Here is a 25,503-nt window from a genome sequence, read left to right on the forward strand (position 1 = left end):
GGTTAGAGTCCAGGGTTATCCCAAGGTAATGGACCCATGGGACAAGGCTAAGCGTGGTTCCATTAACTTTGATAGATGAGTCAGGTAGAGGGGCCGTACGAGGTGGGGCGAAGATGATGCACTCTTTTCTCCATTTTGAGCTTGAGAAAGTGGGAGGAGAGAAAGGAGGCTATGGCAGCTAGACAATCTGGGACTGTGGCCAACAGAGAGGTAATGTCTGGTCCACAGAGATATATTTGAGTATCATCAGCATGGCAATAGTATTAAAAGCGATGAGATTCTATGAGTTGGCCCAGGCCAAGGGTGTAGATGGAGAACAGGAGGGGTCCTAGGACGGAGCCTTGGGGGACACCTACAGTACATGATCATGAGAGTTAATGCAGAAGAACACTAGACAGAGGTGGCTTCGTCTGCATTCTGTAATTAATAGGCGTCATAGGATGAGAGCAATTGACATTAAAATAGTAGTGTGAACCGACCCTAAGTCTGCCTATAAAAGTACACTACCATACACAAAAGTTAATCACTGTATTTAATCATCCTGCCATTAGAGAGGTACACTGCCATACATAGAGCTGAGGAACTGTATCTAAACCTACCATTATAGAGGTAGCATGGTGGCTTAGTGGTTGTTGCCTTGCAGCACTGGAGTCCTGGGTTCAGATCCTGCCAATGATGACATCTGCAAGGAGTTTGTATGTTGTCCCCATATTTGTGTGGGTTTCCTCTGGCTTCCTTCCACCACTCCAAATACATACTGCTAAGGAATGTAGATTGTGAGCCCTATATGGGACAATGATTGACAATGTCTGTAAAGTGCTGTGGAATATGATGGTGTTATATCAGTACATAATATAATAAAGGTACATTGCCATACAGTCATGGCCAAAAGTTGAGAATGATACAAATATTAATTTTTACAAAGTCTACTGCTTTAGTTTTCCTAATGGCAATTTGCATATACTCCAGAATGTTATAAAGAGTGATCAGCTTAACAGCAATTACTTGCAAAGTCAATATTTGCCTAGAAAATTAACTTTATCCCCCAAAACACATTTCAACATCATTGCAGCCCTGCCTTAAAAGGACCAGCTAACATCGTTTCAGTGATTACTCCATTAACACAGGTGTGGGTGTTGATGAGGACAGGGCTGGAGATCAATCTGTCTTGATTAAGTAAGAATGACACCACTGGACACTTTAAAAAGGAGGCTGGTGCTTGGCATCATTGTTTCTCTTCTGTTAACCATGGTTATCTCCAAAGAAACACGTGCAGGCATCATTGCACTGCACAAAAATGTCCTAACAGGGAAGAGTATCGCAGCTAGAAAGATTACACCTCAGTCAACAATCTATTGCATCATCAAGAACTTGTTACGTTCGTGTCTGAGTCCAGATTCCGGATTGCAGGTTGCACCGCTAAGGAAACAGGGGAGGGAGACTATCCCTGGCACTACGGTGGCTAGCTAGGCCCTGCCTACGAGTTGTGGTCAGCTGTCCCCAAGCTAGTCTTGGCCCCGACAACTCCTGGCTCTCTAGCACGAAGACCTAGCAGACAGATAGGGCAAGAGCTATAGGAGAGCTAGGGACTGGGGTTTCTAAAGTGGTGACCCCTACAGAAATCCAGGTGCAGCTGCAGACAGACAAACGGGCTGGGAGGTGCTGGACAACGGACACGCAGCACAAAACAATACAAAACAAGAGAATGAGGAGAGGGACAGTGGAGAGGTGAGGAAAGGGTAAACACAGGACTGGGGAAAACACTGGAACCCAAAACCTCTCAAACCACAAGAAAGTGCCAGGCAAACAGAGCAGAAGGATAGGGTGGAGATGAAGTGTGAGGGAACAAACCAGATACACACAACAGGCAACTCTCACACCACTTCCTAATCAGTTGGAACTTTCACCAAAAACAATCCTCCTCCTAGAGCCAAGCATCCTAAGGTGTAAACCACAAAAACCGGCAACATGTGGGGCCAGCCCTCTTCCTTAAAAAGGCCCCAGAATCCTCCCATAGGATGATGGCAATATAAAACACCTGAGGTTCGATTCCTGAAACCTCAAGTATGCTAAGAGGACTGACCCCCAATACCAAACCAGATGGTCCAGTGGCAAAGCAACCACCAGCAGAAAATAGGAGCCCGGATCAAATCCCCAACCAAAACAAAATACACAAACAACCAGGTCATGACAGAACTTCAAGGAGAGAGGTTCCATTGTTGGCAAAAAGGCTCCAGGGCGCCCAAGAAAGACCAACAAGCGCCGGGACCGTCTCGTAAAAGTGTTTCAGCTGTGGGATCGGGCTACCAGCAGTGCAGAGCTTGCTCAGGAATGGCAGCAGGCAGGTGTGAGTGCATCTGCACGCACTGTGAGGCGGAGACTCTTGGAGCAAAGCCTGGTCTCAAGGAGGGCAGCAAAGAAGCCACTTCTCTCCAGAAAAAAACATCAGGGACAGACTGATATTCTGCAAAAGGTACAGGGAGTGGACTACTGAGGACTGGGGTAAAGTCATTTTCTCTGATGAATCCCCTTTTCGATTGTTTGGGACATCTGGAAAACAGCTTATTCAGAGAAGACGAGGTGAGTGCTACCACCAGTCTTGTCTCATGCCAACTGTAAAGCATCCTGAAACCATTCATGTGTGTTGTTGCTTCTCAGCCAAGGGAATCGACTCACTCACAGTCTTGCCTAAAAACACAGCCATGAATAAAGAATGGTACCAGAATGTCCTCCAAGATCAACTTCTCCCAACCGTCCAAGAGCAGTTTGGCGATCAACAATGCCTTTTCCAGCATGATGGAGCACCTTGCCATAAAGCAAAGGTGATAACTAAATGGCTCAGGGAACAAAACATAGAGATTTTGGGTCCATGGCCTGGAAACTCCCCAGATCTTAATCTCATTGAGAACTTGTGGTCAATCATCAAGAGACGGGTGGACAAACAAAAACCTACAAATTCTGACAAAATGCAAGCATTGATTGTGCAAGAATGGACTGCTATCAGTCAGGATTTGGTCCAGAAGTTGATTGAGAGCATGCCAGGGAGAATAGCAGAGGTCCTGAAGAAGAAGGGTCAACACTGCAAATATTGACTTGCTGCATTAACTCATTCTGACTGTCAATATAAGCTTTTGTTACTCATAATATGATTGCAATTCTATTTCTGTATGTGATAAAAACATCTGACAAACACACAGAAAAACCAGAGGGCAGCAGATCATGTGAAAATATATTTGTGTCATTCTCAAAACTTTTGGCCATGACTGTACATAGAGGAGAGCTACTGTATCTGAACCTAAAATTATAGGGGTATACTACCTGTAACTCCCAACCATCCCGAATCCTGCGGGACAGTCCTGATTTTATACTGCTGCCACGAATAGCTTATGGTTTGTCCCGCTATGCCACTGAAGTCCCGCTATGCCCCGGAAGTGTTTTACTGTTAACGTACTTTGTTAGGGTAGGGTAAAGGCTAAATGGTAGATGCTAAATCCTAGTGGGCTAAAGAACCTTTGATGACTATGTGATCAGATTCTTGTGTGGGCGGAGCAATTCTGGATACTACAGGACAGTGCAGTGTTACATAGAAAGTGGAAGCTGATGGAAATGGAGACTGATGGAAGGTAAGGAGGAGAGAAGAGACAGCATGTGTGAGCAAGAGGGGGGAACTGGGGGCAGATGTAGGGGCAATTAAACTGAAGGCAGATGAAGAGGCAATTAAGCTGGTGGCAGATAAAGGTAGACATTAAAATGGTGGTAGATGGAGGGGGGCAATTAAACTGGGAGCAGATGAAGGAGAGCATTAAGTTTGTGACAGATGAAGGGGGACATTAAGTTGGTGGCAGATGAAGGGGAGATATTAAGCTGGAGGCAGTTGAAGGGAGACATTAAGCTGGGGACAGATAGAGGGACACATTCAGCTGGGGACAGATGGAGGGGGACATTAAGCTGGGGACAGATAGAGGGGGACATTCAGCTGGGGACAGACGGAGGGGGACATTAAGCTGGAGACAGATCGAGAAGTGGACATTAAACTGAGGGGGACAGATGGAGGGTGACATTAAACTGGGGGCAACTGGAGGAAGAAATTAAACTGTGAGGGATAGCTGGAGGGAGACATCTCTGCCTCTAGTTTCCCCCAGTTTAGTGTCCTCCTCCAATTACCCAACTGTTTAATATACCCCTTTCGTTTCCGCCAACTTAAACTGGGGTACAAGGAGAGGGACTTAATAATATAGGGCAATTGGAGGGAATATTATAATGGTAGGGTGACCGTAGGAGCATTATACTGTATCTAGGCACATGGAAAAATGGATGAGAATGGGCGGAGTCGATGTAGAAGTGGGTGGAGCTAATTTTGCCATGGCACACATAGCGCACATTTTGTCTGTCTTTCTGTCATTTGAAAGTTGGGAGGTATGACTACTAGAGATGAGCAAGTACTATTCAAAACTCCCATTTCGAATAGCATGCACCCATAGGAATGAATGGACACAGCCGGCACGCAGGGGTTTAAGCGGCCGACCGCTGGCAAAGTCAATTCATTCCTATGGGTGCGTGCTATTCTTTTTTTTTTTTAAATGTAGATTGTGAGCCCCATATAGGGATCACAATGTACATTTTTTTTTCTATCAGTATGTCTTTGGAATATGGGAGGAAACACGGGAAGAACATACAAACTCCTTGCAGATGTTGTTCCTGGTGGGATTTGAACCCAGGACTCCAGCGCTGCAAGGCTGCAGTGGTAACCACTGAGCCACTGTGTTCCCCAATGGGTGTGTGCTATTCGAAACTGCCATTTCGAATAGTACTCGCTCATCTCTAATCACTACCACACACAGAGCTGAGTGGCTGTATCTAATCCTGCCATTATAGAGGTATACTACCATACATAGAGTTGAGTCGCTGTTTTTAAGTCACTCATTATAAAACTATACCACCATACATATACAGTGGGGAAAAAAGTATTTAGTCAGCCACCAATTGTGCAAGTTCTCCCACTTAAAAAGATTAGATCAGCCTGTAATTGACATCATAGGTAGACCTCAACTATGAGAGACAAAATGAGAAAACAAATCCAGAAAATCACATAGTCTGATTTGAAAATAATTTACTTGCAAATTATGGTGAAAAATAAGTATTTGGTCACCTACAACCAAGCAAGATTTTTAGCTCTCACAGACCTGTAAGGCTGAATTCACACGGCGTTTTTTGGACTGGATTTTAAGGCGGAATCTGCCTCAGAATCTGGCTCAAAAAACCGCCTTCCATTGACTTCAATGGGAGCCATTCACTTCCTTTTTCAGAGAGCGATTTCTACCCACTTGCAGAAAAAACAAGCGAGGTGTCCTTTCTTGCCGCAGATTCTGCACAGCGCGGCACTCCATCCCGACTAGGCCCATTAATTTGGGCCTAATCCGGAGCGGAATGCCGTGGCATCCAGTCACGGCTATCTGTTTTTTTGACCAGATTCTGAGACGGCCTCTGTGTCAAAATCTGGTCCAAAAATCTCTGTGTGAATTCACCCTTTCTTCTTTAAGAGGCTCCTCCGTCCTCCCTCATTACCTGTAGTAATGGCTCCTGTTTGAATTTATCAGTATAAAAGACACCCGTCCACAACCTCAAACAGTCACACTCCAAACTCTACTATGGTGAAGACCGAAGAGCTGTCGAAGGACACCAGAAACAAAATTGTAGCACTGCACCAGGCTGGGAAGACTGATTCTGCAATAGACAGATTTTTAATACTACAACCCCTGGTAAAAATTATGAAATCACCAGTCCCTGAGGATGTTCTTTGAGTTGTTTAATTTTGTATAAAAAAAAAACAAAAAAAAAAAAACAGATTACAGACATGGAAAAAAAAACTAAAGGCATTTCATATGGCAACTTTCTGGCTTTAAGAAAGACTAAAAGAAATCCAGAAAAATAATTGTGGTAGCCAGTAACAGTTTGATTTATAGAACAAGCCCAGGGAACAAATTATGGAATCACTCAATTCTGAGGGAAAAAATATGGAATCATGAAAAACAAACAAAATAACACTCCAACACATCACTAGTACTTTGTTGCACCACCTCCGGCTTTTATAACTGCTTGCAGTCTCTGAGGCATTGACTTCATGAGTGATACACAGGGCTCTTCATCAATCTGGCTCCAGCCTTCTCTCATTCTCTCAGCTTTGCAGGTTGGAGCCTTGTTGGACCATTTTCTTTAACTTCCACCACAGATTTTCAATTGGATTGAGATCCGGACTGTTTGCAGGCCATGACATTGACCGTATGTGTCTTTCTTCAATGAATGTTTTCACAGTTTTTGCTCTATGGCAAGAGGCATTATCATTTTGAAAAATGATTTCATCATCCTTAAACATCCTTTCGATAGATAAGAATAGTGAAAACCTGTGCATTTATTGAAGATTTAATGACAGCCATCTCCCCAGTGCCTTTACCTGACATGCAGCTCCATATCATCAATGACTGTGGAAATTTGCATGTTGCATCTCATTAGAAAGGCACCAAACAAAAGTTCCAGCATCATCACCTTGCCCAATGCAGATTCGAGATTCATTACTGAATATGACTTTCATCCACAGTCCACGATTGCCTTTCCTTAGTCCATTGTAACCTTGTTTCTTTCTGTTTAGCTGTTAGTGATGGCTTTATTTTAGCTTTTCTGTATGTAAATCCCATCTTTGAAGAGTACTGTTTATCTCTCATTAAGTCAATTGCTCAAAGACTGCAAGCAGTTAGAAAAGCCAGAGGTGGTGCAACAAAGTACTAGTGATGTGCTGGGGTGTTATTTTGTTTGTTTCTTTTTCATAATTCCATGAAAGCACTGACAAACAACCAATATTTGCTGATAACATAGTCTTTATATATACTGTACCCAACTGGGTATACAGATGGAAGTAGGTGTACACTGGCTCAATATAGAGGTGGAGCTACAGATGTAGCAAGGTTAACCCGAACTTCTGCAATTAGTTAAACTGCTGCAGCGTGATATCTTATCTTCAGATAACCAAAACCAAGGAAGGTATTTAGAAAAACTTTTTTGTTTTGTTGACTTTTGGAATGAGATATCATGCTACAACAGTTTAACCAATGGCAGAAGTTACCACCATACTCGTCCTTATCAGAATATGACCTAACGTAGAACATACTGTATTTTTGCTTAAATGTTTTTTTTAAATTGTTTGACATGTCATTACTCGATATTTTTGTAACTAGGAGTCACAGTCACAGCACTCTTTGGCTGAGTTCACACGGAATCCTTTGGTCTGAGGAGGCCACCTCAGATTCCTGACAAAAAAAGTGGTAGCTGACACTGGATGCCGATACAGTGCACCGGCATCCGCTCCGTAGTGTCTTCAGGCGGACGTCCGCAGCTGAACCGACCGCGGCATCCGCCTGAAGAATAAGCATGTCGCTTCTTTTTTACAGGAGCCGGAACAGACCACTCACGGAAAAAAGAAATGACCGGCTCCCATTTGATTTCAATGGGGGCCGTTTTTTTGGTCAGGATTTTCCATGTCAAAAAACCCAGTGTAAACTCAGCCTTTTACATTGCACCATTCACTTTCATCAAAATTCATTAATATTTCCCCAGGGTGGCACTATTAAAGGATAATCTCTTATCTTATTATTGAAGAAGTTGCAGGGCAACACAGCAAACTTTGGTCATGCAATAGGAATCACAGCCAAAATGGCTGACCATTAGGGTGCAAAAAATGTGCTTCTCAATGATGGAATGTAGACAACACATGTAGTGTTCCCTATTTATTATCATTGAAAAGGAGGGGGTTCTCATGGAGAAGAGTACTTAGTCATAAACCTTTAAGGGTGCATTCACATGGCGCAGTTAGGGTCAGTGCGCACGGAGATTTTTGGCGCTGATTTTGACACTGAATCCGCTTCAAAATCAGCCTCCAAATAAAGCCTCCCAATAGAGTTCTATTGGGAGGCTTTTTTGGAGGCTGATTTGGAGGCAGATTCAGCATCAAAATCAGTGCCAAAAAAACTCTGTGTGCACTGAACCTTAGGGTTCGTTCACAAGGGGGGGGGGGTGTTGGTTTTTGACCATATTTTGACTCGGGGAGCCATGTCAAAATATGGTCAAATCCCGCCTGCCACGATGTCCCGGCTTCCCCCACCCCGGAGTTGGCTCAAATGAAAGGGGTCGACGCTGGAGGTTGCAGCTGCCAGGCGGAATCCGCCTGAAGAAAGGGCAGCTCGCTAGTGAATGCTAGTGGTCTCCATAGACCACCATTGTAAAGGGGTGGATTATGACGTGGATTCCGCTGTCAAAACCCGCCCCTTTGGGCCTGTGTGAACTAGCCCTTAAAACGGCAAACTGCATAGGAAAAAACGGCATGCAGATTTTTAAAATTGGTTTAATAATTTTACAGGTAAAACACATTTATTTAAAGGAGTTCTTCAGAAATTACAAAAAAGTCATACTCACCTCAGCACTCCATTGTACCTTTCTCTTACTGGACTAGAAATGTAGAGTGTCACATGACGATTGCAACCAATCGGTGGCTTCAGTGGTGATTTATGTGAGTGATGTCACCAGTCCTCCAGTGATCATTGAGACCAGTGATTGCTCTCAGCAGTCATATAAACCTCTCCTCTTCAGTGAGGCACTGGCGTACCTATTAACTGTCCTAGATTATAGGTGCTGTCCCAATCAATGGGAAGTATTTCCTGGCTTCTGCATCCTCTGTTTTTCCCATTTGACCCCTACCTCTGTTCCTGGGATCTTTGACGGGTGTGACGTAGTGCCATCAATACATTGTGCTTACTGCTGCCTAAAGCCATCTGCATGACAAATGGGAGAGGACTACTTTTTTTAAATGCATTATACTGTGGGAACACCAGGAGGTGGACATTATAATGTGGGGTCATATTCAGGCGAACATTATGCAGTAGGGGCATATGCAGTTGGAAATTATAAAATAAGATAAGTAATCCTTTAAGAGTCCCACCATGGGAAAATTCAGTGTGTAAGGGTGCATTCACACTTCGGATACGCAGACTGATTCTGAACGTTAAAACACGTTCAGAATCAGAGCGTATAAAGCAGATCCCATTCATTTCAATGGGAGTCGGCATATGAGCGCTACCCATTGAAATGAATGGGCTGCTTTTTTCTCATAGGGCGGCGTAAGCACTCGGCTCATTCCGAGCCGTACACGTGAGCGCTTCTAAACACTTCCCATTCACTTCAATGGGAGCGCTCATAGAGAAAAAAGCAGCCCATTAATTTCAATGGGGAGCGCTCGTATGCCGGTTCCCATTGAAATAAATGGGATCTGCTTTATACGTGCTGATTCTGAACGTGTTTTAACGTTCAAAATCAGTCAGCGTATCCGAAGTGTGAATGCACCCTAATAGCAGCATAAATAATACAATAACAATACAAGAAAAACAACATACAAAAAGCTCAGATAGAAAGATAAAAAGATATAGAAGAGAAGATAGTAGGAGGCATATCAAAAAACTTCAGGATCATTTAGTTCTCTGTGCGGAGTGCTCCATGCTTAGCCTGATGTAGATTATACAGCCTGACCGCAGCGGGGAGGAAAGACTTCCTATAGCGCTCCTTCTCACACTTAGGGTGAAGCAGACGGTCACTGACAGTACTGCCCAGTGCTGTCACGGTCTTATACATAATGTAGGGGCATCAGGAGGGATATGTTATACACTTGGGGTATATTCAGATGGACATTATAATGTGGGGGCAACAGGAGGGGTACATTATACAAGAGGCATGCTCAGGTGGATAATACAAATTGGGGGCATATTCACATGGGCATTATAATGTGGAGGAATATTCAGGGGGATATTATAATGTGGGGATCAGAATAAAGGGGGAAGCATTATACCATAAGGATTACAAAAGGGATATTATACAGTGTCGGGACCATAAGTGGCATGATGATTACTGTGTAACATACCTCCCAACTTCTGAAGAACTGAAAGAGGGACAAAATGTGCGGTGTGCCTAGCGTGCTGCGGCAAATTTAGCCCCACCCACTTTTATGTTGACTCCGCCCATTCTCATTCAATTTCCATGTGCCCCCACACAGTATAATCCTCCTACAGTCACCCGTAAATTATATATACCCCTCTATCTCTCCCCCAGTTTCATATACACCCTTCATCTGCCCCCAGTTTCATGTCCCCCCTCCATCTCTGCCCCCAGTTTCATGTCCCCTCCATTTCTGCCCACAGTTTCATGTCCCCCATCTATACCCCCAGATTCTCCCCCCACATCTCTTCCCCAGTTTCATGTCCCCCCATCTCTGCCCCCAGATTCATGTCCCCTCCATCTCTGCCCCCAGATTAATGTCCCCCCATCTCTGCCCCCAGATTAATGTCCCCCCATCTCTGCCCCCAGAATCATGTCCCCCATCTCTGCCCCCAGATTCATGCCCCCCATCTCTTCCCCCAGATTAATGTCCCTCATCTCTGCCCCAGATTCATGTCCCCCATCTCTGCCCCCAGATTCATGTCCCCCCATCTCTGCCCCCAGATTAATGTCCCCCCCATCTCTGCCCCCAGATTAATGTCCCCCAATCTCTGCCCCCAGAATTATGTCCCCCATCTCTGCCCCCAGATTCATGCCCCCATCTCTTCCCCCAGATTCATGTCCCCCATCTCTGCCCCCAGATTCATGTCCCCCCATCTCTGCCCCCAAATTCATGCCCCCCATCTCTGCCCCAGATTCATGTCCCCCATCTCTGCCCCCAGATTCATGTCCCCCATCTCTGCCCCCAAATTCATGCCCCCCATCTCTGCCCCCAGATTCATGTCCCCCTATCTCTGCCCCCAGATTCATGTCCCCCATCTCTGCCCCCAGATTCATGTTTCCAATCACTGCCCCCAGATTCATGTCCACCATCTCTGCCCCCAGATTCATGTCCACCATCTCTGCCCCCAGATTCATGTCCCCCCATCTCTTCCCTCTGATTCATGTCTCCCCATCTCTTCCCACAGTTTCATGTCCCCCCATCTCTGCCCCCAGAATCATGTCCCCCCATCTCTGCCACCAGTGTCATACCTCCCCCTCCTTCATCTGCCCCCAGTTTCATGTTCCAGCTCAATGTGTACACACAAAAAAGACTTAAATTCACCTTTTCCTCGCTCCCCTACAGCTCTCTCCGCAGTGTCACTAACACAGTTGTAGGTGCGATGTGACGTCATCACATCGCGCCTACACAGCCACTAGCCGGAGTGCAGCAGCAAAGCAAGGAGCTGACCTGTGACAGCTCCTTGCTTTAGTCGCGTATGTATTCAAACTCAGATCTGCGTCAGATATGTGATGCATTATTATTATTATTGTCCACCATGAGGTCTTACACTATATTGGGGCACAAAGAGGCATGGTATAAATGGGTGTAGCCAAAGTGGATGTGGGTAATAGTCGTGCACTTAATATAAGTAAATTTGCCAAGGCAAGCCCTGCACATTTTGTCTCCCTTTCAGTCCTTTGAGAGGTATTTTAGTATGACTATTTTTTTTACACCCTCTGAGTCTGGCAATATTCCTCTAAAACTTCTATACATGATTCAAATATATATAATAATAAGAGCAAAAAAAATCCTCTGAAAGCATCCTGACAACAATGTACTGTAACAAAAAGGACTGCGGAAACAAATGTTATAATAACCCAACAGTGCCCACAACAAAGATGGCCGGGCCTACCCTACCATACGTCACACGTCGGGCTTCGGTCCTTGTAGCGTCACGACGCACTGCGTTCTACGCCCGCGGGATCTGACGCAGTCCCGGAAGTCTCGCGGGAGGATCTGCCCCGGGGCGGAGCGGAAGCGGCCAGAAAGAGAGAGGAGAGAGGCGGCTCCGCAGAAAACGGTGAGACCGGTGGACGGCGGGTTTATGGGGATCGTGTGTGGGGGATTTGTTTTGGGAGGGGCAGGAGGATAAGGATTGGGCGGACTGACAACCGCAGCGGGGCAGAAGGAAGTGAGCGCTGATAACGGGCAGGCAGGGGTGCGGGGTGTCATCCTGGTTCTGGGAACATCTGCTGGGTGGAGTAAGATGGGGAGGGCTGTGGAGGAGATCCATCTGATGGCTGCACGGGGGGAGGATGGCAGTACATACAAGTTACAGCAGCTGGCACGGAAATACAGAGGAGGATGGCACAGCAGTGGTGTGGGCATAGGAAGTGTCAGAGGCTGATAGGGGGCGATGTATCCAGCTGCTCCAATTATACGAATGTGTACTCATCAGTACTGAGAGATCCCAAGCAGGACCTGTCAGCAGAGCACACCGCCCCACACTGCATCCACCACAAAAACCAGAGCACCCTGTACAAATCAAGGCAGCGGTGTGCCCCCTGGGTGGATCCGGACCATGGCTGACAAAAAGAAATGCCTGTTTGTTCTAAGAACTCTGCCACTCTTGTTTACAGTCTGTGTCAGGTATTGCAGCCTATCCTTATTCAAGTGAATACAGAAACCTACTGGCACTTATTTATATCCACGGGGAAGGGGATTCGGTCACATCACTGGGGTCCCTCGGCAAAATGGGCATTGAAACTCTCTGTGAATGAAGCACTGGTGTATTTTTGTGGCCAGCGCCTTTCTATGGGGTTGCTGGAGATTGGCGTCCTGTTGCTTCATTCACAGAAGGGATTCAGTGGGACTCTTGTTCCCTATTCTGAATGACTGTGGTCTCTGCACTTGGACCCCAGAGAGCTGATGCTTATTCCCAGTCTCAGAGTTAAAGGATAAGTGTCTGGGGTGGCAAAATCCCTTTAAGTGCCTGTTTTCCTAGTCCGATCATCATGCACTATATAGCTGAAAGCTGCTGCATGCTTCATGGTACCAATGCCCAAAACATAACTTAGAGGCGACACATGTGCAGCGCAAAATTGACTACTCTGCACACACAATGGCAAGTGCCATCCTAACAAATGTCAGAAATCATACACTGACAAGTAATGGCATAAGTATAAACGCTGTGACGTCCTTCTTATACTGCCGATCCTTAAAGCTGCGCGTGTTGTACTCCCATTGTGAATAAAGGCGTGCCCCCTGCTGGATGGGATGGACCCCCTACCCTTATTATTATTATTGAGATAGCCAAAGTGGTCAGTGATTCAGTGCTCAGCAGTCACGGCCTCTGGTTCTGCTTGATGTATGGAGCCGAAAACAATTTTGTGCGTTCTAGTAGCCCAATTGGGATTCTGCCACTTAGCTCCCATTTACGTGAATGAGAGCTGAGCTGCCGCTACACAGTGTATGGCGTTGCCTACTTCCAGCTCTGTACACTGTGCAGCTTCACTGATACGGAGTGCCAAACCCCAGTGATCTGATATTGATGACATAGCTTAGGGATAGAACCATTAATATCCGCGTCTTGAACAACCCCTTTAAAGAGGAACTGAACCCAGATGTGTCATTTGTCATAGCATTTCTGCCTAAAAATGACACTTGCCCCTCTTAAATCATTTCCAGTAACCACCAGCTATCTACAATTGACTTCTGCTTCTTCTCACCAGGCAGCCGGCATAGATTAGGAGAAAATCATCGTTACATTTCTCTATAAACAGGAAGGAAAATACAAATTGTGAATTTTTGGCTATAGATAACGTATATGAAGGTCACAGTAGTTTGGCATTGTGGTACACCGGGGAGAGTGTGCGAGTTTAGACTGTGCCTGACACTAGTAAAACCTGTCCAGTTAGCTGTGTGCACACTGTAGGGTGAAACTTGTAGATCTTTTCACCTCAAGGATCAACACATACTCCGCTGCGATGTACAGTATCAGCAAAGTGTATGAGATTTTAGGCCAGATCTTATCCACATGCTGTGTTAAAACCTGTCGAAGTTATGCTGGGCTTTAATGCAAAGGGTAAAAGCAGTAGCAACTACGTAAAGAATTCTGCTGCAAAATATCTCCCCTTTTTCGGGTGTCTTTTTTTTTTTTTTTGGTTTTTTACTGCAGCAGAATTTGGGGAACAGGCAATTGGCAGCAGACGCTCCTTTACACATACAGATTTCTGTCCAATTTCTAGTCTGTGGGATCAAAATCAGCTAACAGCTATGTCTCCCATCTCTATCATAACCATGCATGGTTTGCATTTTGGGTTTTTTTAGGGAGAGAGGAATAAGCTGTTACTTGATCGACTACAAGAACGTATAATCCATCCTCTGGCCCTTGATGCCTACTGTTAGGCTGGGGAAGGGTCTGTAAGATCAGTTAGAAAACTATACAGTTTCAGCCAAAAGTTGATCCTATACACTACAAGATTTTTGTGGGGTGTGCTATAGGCTCGTTCATATAAAGTGATGATCACTGCCCTGTCTAAATACACCCAGCGATCAGCTGCAAAGTAGAGATGAGCGAGTAGTATTCTAAAAGGCAGCTTCGAATAGCACGCACCCATAGCAATGAATGGAGCCGGCCGGCACGCAGACGGGGCCGGCGTCCTGCCGCTTAACCCCCTTAGCCCTGCCGGCTGCGTCCATTCATTCCTATGGGTGCATGCTATTCCAAACTGCGGTTTGGAATACTACTCGCTCATGTCTACAGTGCAAAGCAATGCTTGTGTGTCCTTGATCTACCTACAAACAACAGATTTATTAAGACTGGAGTCATGTCCGCCAGTCTTAATAAAGGACTCGACAGGCGCAGGGCGCAGCTGATTTATGAAGCCTCTTAATAAATGAGAACCCCGCATGTCTAAAATTAATGGTCTGTCTTAAGGGCAGGTCATCAGTTTTATAAAAATGGATGACCTCTTTATCTCTATAAAGGAGGGGGTGGGTTGCACAGATGATTTCCAAGTGACTGCACCGTTTATGGGCAACTCATCTGCTCTATAATGGTCAGGACACGCACAGCCATACGATGTTACAGTTAATACCTCAGATTAATCTGCAATGCTTTGCAACCATTGGTGGCTGTGGTTGGGCGAGGTTTTGGCTGTATTGTGGATGCTATATGTGCCCTTGTCCTTAAAGAACCCTAACTGTTCCCTCTACTGCTAGATGTCTGAAGTGTTGGGTTATTGAAAAGGTGTAAGCACTCGTTTTACATGCCTATTTTTATGGTTTCCATAAAAGATAAATTAATGGCTAGGGGTCACCCCTTTAATAAACCCATGCATGTAGATCTATGCGGTGGTCAGAAGTCAGGACCTACCCGGTAACTGTAAGACGCTTGACCTAGTCAGTGAGATGATTTTGGGTGTGCCCGTGTAGAACTGATCCTAGGCTTTGTCATATTGATTCATTGCTCAGCTTTGACCACAGGGCAACCCATCCCCCTCCCAGTTTCCAAAAAAGTGAATGGGAAAAGTGGAAAGGCTGCTGTTGTCCTCAGATGGTAATGTCATTGTCACAATGCTAGAGCTGTGTGGCTTAGAGATCTCTAAGATAGTGAACATTAAGCAGTCTAGCCCCGGCTTGATCTACTGTAAGATCTGCTAGATCAGCGCCTGTCACTTCCTGGAGTTGCTGGGTTTGTGGACTGGTGATGGCTCAGTATACAGTACCTGTGATATATACGGCACTAGTTACGTACCTATATACGTAGTGGGCAGTGATGGGTTCAGTCTGTGACCTCCTAGACTAGATAGTTGCTTTACAGTTGATGGTTTCTTACAGATTTTAGCAGATACAGATTTCCTTCTTCCTGCAGGAGTGCTACTTTGCATATCTTTTCTTGCACTGGAGCTATTGCATAAGACTCCTTATACCAACTTGGCATTATTCCATTTCACACATCTTGCCCAGTCTACCAGTGCCCTGCATTGCACTTACAATGGGCAGACCCCCTGAATGCTGTCTGCAGATGGGTGTCTTACTTATGGAGAAGGCCTCGTGAAAGGTTCGGACATTAAATTGGTTGTCCAGGGAAAAATGGACAATAAGTTTATTTTTTAAATCAGTCGGGGGCAATGAAAAAAAAAATCAAACTTGCCTTTCCACGGCCTTGTGATGCCTCCCAGCGCAGTTTGGTCCTCTCGGTCCATTATTATCTTCCAGCGGAAATCCATGCCACACGTGAATACAGAGGTCAAACGGCGGCCTCATCGAAGGGCGTGTGATGTCACTGCCTGTGACATCCCGGGGTCTCTTCCTGAGGCGGTTTCAGTGGAAGGGATCCGGGACGTCACAGGCAGTGAGCAGTTTCACTTTTAAAAGATGCCGGAGCAGAAGGACCGGACTGCACTTGGAGGACTCAGGAGCACCAGGGACGGGTAAGTATCATTTTTTAATCCTCTCCTGGCTTTGACTCAAAAAAAACTACCGTAAGCAATATTTGCAACCAGAAGATAAAGCAGCTTTTCTGCAAAGAGGGGCTTCAGCCTAAAGTTTTTTTTTTATATTCTGATGCCTTCTTCACAGGATGGATTGAAGGAAGGTCTGACACCCGGACCTGCTCTGATCAGCTAATTCAGTTGCTGCCATGGCTTGTTGCAGTGGGAAAATTTGGAAGCAGCTCTATTCCTATTCAAGTAATAGGTGCAAAGCTGCAGCCTCATTCACTGTATAGCAGTGGCAATGGTCTGTGCCTATAACTTAAAAAGGTGCAGAACTTAATATGGAGCTAGGGTGTCAGACCCCCACTGATCAGATACTGGTGACCTATCCACAGCAGGTCATCAGTATGAAAAAAAAAAAAAAGACTGGTGGCCTTGAAAACCCCTTTAACTTATAGGATAGCTGCCCCAAATAAGTAGCACCCGAGATGCAGTTTTCCTTCTTCCTGCATCTCCGGTAACATTGCCTTCATTTCACAATCATCGATCACATGGCCTCATGTCTCAGTCCTAACCAAGTGAATGGGCTGAACTGCTAAGCCAAGCACAGGCAGTGCAAAATATATAGCACCACACTTGGTCTTCTGGAGGTCTCAGAGCTCACCCAAATTATGTGGTCTCTTGAATGTCCTATCGTAGGCCCAGAAAGCCTCTTTTATAGGGACAGCTCGCCATATCACTAACAATCACTCTTTCCTTCCGCAGTGGGACTCCTGGATAGTCTCTATGCGTGGTACTGTTACATTCAAGAGATTGGGCAGCTGCAGTTCCCTATATACTGGTCAAGGCAAGGAAACGTGTACTGTGTCCCCTTTATGGTGGGTATCCCTGGACCCCCCGCCATCATAAAGTGGTGTCATGTATTTTTCTGGTAATACATTCCCTTCAGTATTCAGCATTGATCTTTATCTCACGGAGTAATGCGCCGCTCATTTAGACACGTATACACCTGTCAGAGCGAGGCGCTGCAAAACAGATCCCATTGACTTCAATGGGTGCCGGATTACGCACGTAACACATTAAAATCAATGGGTTACAAAGCCTCCCATTGATTTCAATAGGTAGCGCGCATAATCCAGCACCCATTGAACTCAATGGGATCTGTTTTTTACGTTACTCACTCTGAACGAGTTTTACATTCGTTAAACTCCGTGTTAAGGCTTCCTTAATGTGTAGGACATCATATACAGAATAAGTCTAGTTGCTATTGGAATTACTGACATTTTTTCCCCCTCAGGCCTACACAAGCATGAAGATAGGGTACATCAAATAACCTAATTCAAATAGCATATAGTACCTTCTGTAAGGTCATCACATAAGTGCATTTCAAAAAACCATAACAAAGAAAAACAAAAAAGCGGTAGAAAATGCTTAAATAAATTGACAACTTTTATTAACTATACAGGGACAATACATAACACGTTAAAAGGTGACAGAAAAACATCTACCAATAAATAGGTGTGGAGGACAAAACCTAGCATAGTAGGGGTATAAGCAAAATGATGTAACAAATGCCCCGGAAGAAGGCTCATAGCCAAAACGTGCGTTGGGGCTAGGTGTGTGGGCCAACCAGCAGCATTGTGTACATTCCACCTATGGTTATGTAAACTTCTTATTTCACTTCTCTACTATATCTCGTGCTCCTGAACTGTTTGGTGCGTTATCTATGATACAACCTTTGACTACCTCTAACCATGAGTAATACACCTTTACCAACTACTCCTTAGCATTGTGTAATACATTTTGTTATACTTTCCTTACAACATTGTACTGTAGACCATATCACTGTGCTGTGCACTTGCCCTAAACACGTCAGTGTTGACATTAAGCCAATGTGATAAGGATTAGGGATATACTATGTAATGATTGCCAATGCTAAATAATTTTGAGTTTATCCGGAGCATTTGTTACATCATTTTGCTCATACCCCTACTATGCTAGGTTTTGTCCTCCACACCTATTTATTGGTAGATGTTTTTCTGTCACCTTTTAACGTGTTATGTATTGTCCTTGTATAGTTAATAAAAGTTGTCAATTTATTTAAGCATTTTCTACCGCTTTTCTGCTTTGTTTTACACAGATCGGTCTTACTTTTATGATGCCCATGCTCTTGTTTGCATTGGCTGCCCATCGCCCCATTCCGTATTTGCAGGGCAAACGGAGAATCAGCCAAGATGGATTTTATTTCATCCTTCCTAAAATATATAGAATGTATTTTTGGCAAATGGGTATGATAATTGCCACTTTTGGTCACCAGTTGTCTATGGCCACCTGTCACTTCTCCTATCATGTCTATTTTAGTAGATATTTGCATTCTATATTAAATAACAAGTCTGTTCCTCTGTTATGCCTCATGGAAATGTATGAATAAATTAACTGGGGGTTAACATTCCCAATTTCTGTATTACAAAATAAACAACAAAATTAAAAATTAAACTTGATACTTACCCAGTGACTTTATTCACATCTGCACAGTTAATAAGTAAAGCTGGAAAGGTATATTTTGTCTTTACTGCGCATGTGCTGGATCTCTGGCGCATGCATAGTGAATCTGAGGGGTACCTTCCCATCTCCAGTGAACAATTGCGTAGGTGGGGGGGGGACGCTAGAGAGAAGGCTGAGAGTCATCTTTAGGTAATATAAAAGGATTGGACAACTTTATAATAGGAGTATTTGGTACATTAAGCCTCCTGTCCATAAGGATCTAGAGGTGGTCCCAAATCAACCTGGCAGGTTCCCTTTAAATTGTTGGTAGGTGATAAGTTTAAATTTTGGAACAACCCCTGTAATGCCAATTTTTTGTCCATGTTTTTGATTGGTGTTTTTTGAGGGTAACGTAGAGCATGCAGCCTCTACAGTCATAACAGAGACATAAAGTGTATATAAAAAGAAAAGAAAATAGGCCTTCAGTAAACATTAGGGCTGGAGTTAAACATCAGCTTTGGCAGCAAACCCCATCGTGTGACCGAAGATTTCTAAGTTATCCTGTGACACCTGAATAGAGTCACCGCAATTGACTTTAGGTAACCAAAAAAATCTAACTTTTTTTTTCAACTTTGGAAGAAAAAAAAAACCTCAGAGCCGAAGTGCAGTCCTATTGGCCTACATTGCTTTGTTTGTGCAACGGGAATTGCGGCCAACATTGCAGTGAAGCCCCAGCTGGATACCTATAGCAATAGGTTATAACTTATTGCCTCACAAGACAGGCACAACCATGTCATCTGCTGCAGAGTTTTTTGCTTTATTTTCACTTATCGCCACTCATAACAGACTGCCTAGATATTAAATAGACACCAATGTTCTCACTAATGGGACAAAAATGTTGCTGTGTCCTAGTGTATTGTATTTCGCTATACCATGATGGCTGCAAACTTTGGTCCAAAACAGGAGCCTCATGCCCTCATAGCCCTGTGGGCATTAGGACATCTGTCACATTACTTCCACTCATCTGATAACAGTATACATGTCCAACCATCTAATGGGGGGGGGGGTCCTAACTTTCCATTATTGTCAAATGTTGAGATGCTGGATTTCAACATGCCTTATCCTGTTGTATTTGGGGAGATAAACCAACTGCAGAGGTGTCCGGCAGCAGCTTATTAATGTCTCCTCATGACTTGGCTGAACTGGGCGGCCATTTGTATGGGGCGTTGGGAGAGATTTCTTGGCTGAACTCTGTTTTTTTTTGGACAGCCATCTACTGTGTAAGGATCTGAGCAACTTTGTCTCAAGCCAAATTATGATGGCTTGAAGTCGATGCAGCTCCAAAATGGCAAGTCTTTTATGGTACTCATAGTATGTTCACCGAAATTCCCACTTGTGAAGGGAGCGCCATTCACTTCTATGGTGCTGCCGGAGATTACAGTCCTGCATAGCAGTGAATGGAGCGCCAGTCGCACAAGTGGGCTCCATTCATAAGAAGGCTTTAGGGGGACTTTTAGTCCCCATTCTCCTGATCTCTGGGGGACCCAATGGTCAGGCACCCACTGATGGCACATTTATCCCCTGTCCTTTAATACTGGTCTTCTTCCTAGATTTATTGGAGCCAATGTCTTGATGGGTCAGAGCAGTTTTTTGTCAGGGCGGTGGAGTCATGCTCAGTTTTGGGTGGAGTAGTAGTCCAAAAAAAAAGTTTTCTATCTCCGGTTTTAAAGTAAGATATTGCATAGTTTTTAATTGTATTATAGAATTATTAATATTGTATAATAAGCTGTATAGGTAGTCACAGATTTACTTTCATAGGAATTGAGTCACTAGCTTTTTACTGAAATGGAGGGTCTTTACTGCTTATGACTCACCATAGAGTCAGGAGTTCGTCGTTCTGTGGTAAAATAGAGGCGTAGGAGTCGATGGTTTGACCTATCTACCCCACAGCCCTGGTTTTGGTGCCATTAGCTATTAGACACTATCAGTCAGTCCCATAGAAGTGACTTGAGATGTGTTTGTGTAGAAACACACCACTTCAATCACATGAGGCCCTCTGGGACCCCTGTTCTCATGATCGCCATTGGTAGGCCCACCAGTGATCAGACGCTTATTCCCTATCCTGTGAATAGGAGACACGGGCCTGTAGCTGGACACTTAATGTGTGTGACTGTGCATAGCCTTATTTCGAGGGTGACAACCCTCCATGCAGGTGGTGTCGGTCATCGTATTGATTGTCACAGAGTATTTCCAGTGACTACCTGACGGAAGAGGACAGCTATTCAGGCCGAGTGTTTAGTGGGAAATTCCCTTTAATAATGAGTAACCAGCCCTCAGCGGGAGTCATATTTATTACATCATGTTGGCGCCATAAAGCACCATAGTAAATAACTACAATAAACAGGAACTTCTAAAAACTCAGTGAGAGTTTTTCTTCATATTGAAGGCCATCAGGACAAGGTCTTCTCAGAGGAAGGGACATGAAGTCACGAGACTGAAGAAAGTGGAGCAGGGAGCACATGTGCAGTTTTTAATGTCCTTGTAGTGACAGATGCACATGAGGGGTCTGTGCCTGGCCCATAACTTACTCCACCATACATCATAATCTGTAAGACCCTACGACAGATGCAGCTCGTGTATATTTGGAGCTTTGCAAATGTCGCCTCCTTTTTTGTAGAGATGGATTAACCCTCTTGGCTTCCTTTTCTGTCAAGTGATCTTATTAAACTTCATTATACGGATATCACCCAGCTTGCTTCGTCGTGAGTAACAATTCTGCCTTGATACACAAGTTATAGAGACCCTGGTCCTCACATTACATAACTGTCTTCCTCCAGACCTCCCCATAAGCATGCATGTTCATCTTGGGTGTCAAGACAGGAATAAGATTCTGCAGGACACCACTGGTGGCGTCTTATATCTGTTGAGGGCAAAGTTCATCCCAGCATGTCCAATCTTCTGACTTCTGCCGTTGGGTGTGAGTCTGGACACTACCATACATATTAGATGGTTGACCAGTCCTGACGAAATCGGCAAGGATATTTACTGAATTAAATTGTTTTTAAATTAAAATCTTAGTGATGAGGAGGAGGGGGCCTATAGGAATAGCACTTACTATGTATTGCATGCTCAGGGTCACTGTAACCCATTCATTGCTGTAGAGTCCTTGTGCTCACACACCCTTTCCTGTGCGTGGGGTGATGGTATATCAGCGCTGACTTCCTGTGTTGTCAAATTTTGCTTGCCATTCCTGCCATTTGGGGGTACTGATATATTATTCTCCCACCATCCTCTTCAGCAGGCCTCTTCGAGTGTTCACAGTAGGCCTTACCTCTTATGTGGTCAACACCACTGAAGCGTCTCCTTCAGATGGCACAGCCCAGACTGTAGAGGGGTAACACAGACTTTGTTAAGGATTCAGATATATGGACAAGGCTTGAAAAAAAGGCAGTTCTCCAGCAAAAAAATATAAAATTTTACTTTTACTTAGAATGATTAAAAAAGAGACATACAAGAAAGTGGATCCATATATAAAAACAGAAACAAGCTTCCGCGTTTCGGGACGTAGATTTCATTCCCTTAGGCATAGCTTAGCTTACCGTATATACTCGAGTATAAGCCTAGTTTTTCAACACAGTTTTTGTGCTGAAAAAGTCCCCCTCGGCTTATACTCGAGTCAAGCGCAGGGAGGATATTGTTATATACATTCCAGACACTGTATTGTTTGCACGGTGTAGGTTGCACTCCAGCCAGAAGGTCCACGGGGAGTGCAGCGGGATGCCCTCACTGTCCGGATCCTACAGCAGCTCCAGGCTGGTGATGGTTCAGGTGCAGCTGCTCCTCGCTCTCCGCCTTCAGCTGCCGCCGGTCTGGACCCACAGGGAGCGCCAGCATCGTCACTGACTGTGCAGAGTCAGCAGTTTCGGCGTCGAGTCCACAGGAAGATGGCGCTTCCCGCGGGTCCGGACCGGCGGCAGCTGAAGGCAGAGAGCGAGGAGCAGCTGCACCTGAACGATCACCAGCCTGGAGCTACCGCAGGAGCCGGACAGTGAGGGCATCCTGCTGCACTCCCCATGGACCTTGCCGTCAAAACTGCTGACTCTGCGCAGTTAAGTGGCAATGCTGGCGGGGTCCACAGGAAGATGGCGGTTCGCGCAGGTCCGGACCGTGCCACCAAAACTGCTGACGCTCTGCGCAGTTAAGTGACGATGTTGGCGGGGTCCACAGGAAGATGTCGCTCCCCGCGGGTCCGGGCTGGAGGGAGTTGAAAGCAGAGAGCAATGAGAAGCTGCACTTGAACCATCACCTGGAGCTGTCGCAGGAGCCGGACAGTGAGGGCATCCTGCTGCACTCCCCGTGGACCTTCTGGCTGGACAACCTTCTATCCCTGGAACAACTGCAGCAGAATGTGAGTACACCGTGCAAACAATACAGTGTCTGGAGTGTATATAACAATATCCCTTCCACCCCCACCCCCCTTGAAATGAATAAGTAAGAGTGATCTTTCAACTATTTATCCCCTATCCATAGGATAGGGGATAAATACTAGATTGACGTTGATGGAGGGTCGGGGTTTGGGGTGCAGTAAGTGCTGGGGAAGGGGGGGGGTGCTTTGGTTGTCCGTCTGCCCCTTCCCTGAGCTTAAAGGGGCAGACCCCCCCCCCACACACACACACTTGGAATTCAGTCTGACTACAGCCAGGCTGAATATAGGGTATCTGCAGTGCTCCTATTCCGTTGGGAATGGGTTAATAGGAGCACTGCAGATACCCTATATGCAGCCAGGCTGAATTCCAAGTGGGGGTAAAAAAACCCAGTCCTCAAGCTCAGGGAAGGGGCAGACAGACAACCAAAACACCCCCTCCCCTTCCTCAGCACCCAGCATTTACTGCACCCAAAAACTCCGGCCATTTTAATTTTGGAAATTTTCCAGTAGCTGCTGCATTTCCCCCCCCTCGGCTTATACTCGAGTCAATAAGATTTTCCAGTTTTTTTGTGGTAAAATTAGGGGGTCGGCTTATATTTGGGTCGGCGTATATACGGTAGATTACTAGTTTGCTTCTATGATTCAGAAATATACCTCATCTTCTTTTCTGCAGAAAACATTGCACCATACTTCCTTCAGTGTTTTATTACTGAGGTCTGCACTTCCTACTGTGGGTTTTTTTTTCTTCTCAATGACTGTATTGGGTTTCACCAAAGGGAAGAAGAAAAGTCATTCCCATTTACAACCAAAAAACATTTGGGAAAGAAGTTCCTCAGATAAGGCTGCAGATGAATCTATGCTACATTTTTGATGATTTTTTATTTTTTTTTGTTCGTCCATGAACTAATGTCCCCAGAAAGATCGTTCATTCTTCTTTGAGCATGTATGGCCAGATTAGATGACTGTAACAGCCTACATGGAAGCGCCTGTAAAATGTTTTCCATGGGATTGTCCTTTAATGTTATTTCAGCCATGAACTTAGGCTGAGATTACACATGCAGGTTTTTTTGGTGCAGTTTTTAAAGGGGTTGTGCCATTAAGGACACTTATTTGCTGTCCACAGGACTGGGATGAGTGTCTGATGACTGTGGCCTTCACTGCTCGGTTACTCAGCAGTCAGGAGGTTGGGTGGGAAGAAAGTCACCCTAAAGCCTACTTGTGAATGGATCGCCAGTTCGCTTATGTGACTGGCGCTTCATTCACTTCTATGGGGGTGCCAGGACTGTAATGTGTGATAGCACCCGCAGCCCCATATAAATCAATGGAGCGCCGATCACGCAAGCTCACAAGGAGGCATTAGGGAACTTTCAGTCCTTTGCTATTCTAATCGCTGGAGGATCTGGTGGTCAGGCCACCAGTGATCGGACTCTTATTCCCGTCCTGTAGGTAAGGTATAAGTGTCCTTAACGGCACAAACCATTTCAATCCAAAAACAGGGGTGGATGTTAAAAGGAGTCTTTCACCAGAGCCCAGCATGTCAACCCATTGCTGAGATATCGCTATTTTTGTCAATATACAAATGAACTCTTTGCCCTCATTTCAATAACAATCTAATCTGGGGAATGGAGACACCGATTCACAAGTGGAAAACGCAGTTTGATTCTGGTGACCCGAATGCCCGGTTTACATCTGCGTTCGGGCCATTCTGGTCCCTTCTCCATATAAAAAATGCGGAGAGAAAAGTCCTGCAAGCAGTACTTTTCTCTCCATATTTTTCAAGCAGAAACCACGCTGACCCCATTATAGTCTACGGGGTCCATCGGTTTCCTAAGGTAACCACTGTTTTATGCGGATTAGGTTTCCGTTCGGGAGGTCCCCAAGCGACCTCCCTGACCCAATATCCATGCACTGATCTACAGAGGGAAAAGGATTGTGCAGATTTTGCTGTGGCCAATGCTTTTGTTCTTAGGGGTGATCCTAAAGGCTGAGTGTTCATGTGTAGGGGGTTGTGAGACATTGCTGTCACACAAGCTTGGGGCGACGGCCGTCTAGTATGTATGGCCAGTATAAATGTGAGCTCAGGAGCGGCCTGTCTCAATTCACGTGTGCTTAGCTAATAAAATAAACCACAGCCCATATTTCCCTTTATAAATGTATGCAAGACCAGTTTTGTGTTACATAGTTGTCCTAATTTAAGTAAAATAATCCTGTTATCCAAATAGTTTTCAGCATAAAGGAGGATGCCTTTCATGGCTCATTTATCAATAGGTCACGTCTCTCGGCAGATGGGATCACAGTAGGCACAAAAAAAAAAATAAAAGGGCGTTTCAAAGCCCTCCCATAAAGTGAATACACGT

The 25,503-nt window shown here is 45.0% G+C and overlaps 1 protein-coding gene across 2 annotated transcripts in view; it reads left to right on the forward strand.

Moving 5' to 3' along the window:
* Nucleotides 1–11,791: 11,791 nt before the first annotated feature.
* The window catches only part of GRB2 (growth factor receptor bound protein 2), a 33,298-nt gene continuing 19,586 nt past the window's right edge, over nt 11,792–25,503 (forward strand). For both annotated transcript variants that reach the window (XM_075277224.1, XM_075277225.1), the window contains exon 1: nt 11,792–11,876. The gene's annotated coding sequence lies outside the window, so the exon portion shown is untranslated. The remainder of the gene's footprint in view (nt 11,877–25,503) is intronic.

This window comes from Leptodactylus fuscus, chromosome 6 (assembly GCF_031893055.1).
Source record: "Leptodactylus fuscus isolate aLepFus1 chromosome 6, aLepFus1.hap2, whole genome shotgun sequence".
Lineage (NCBI taxonomy): Eukaryota > Metazoa > Chordata > Amphibia > Anura > Leptodactylidae > Leptodactylus > Leptodactylus fuscus.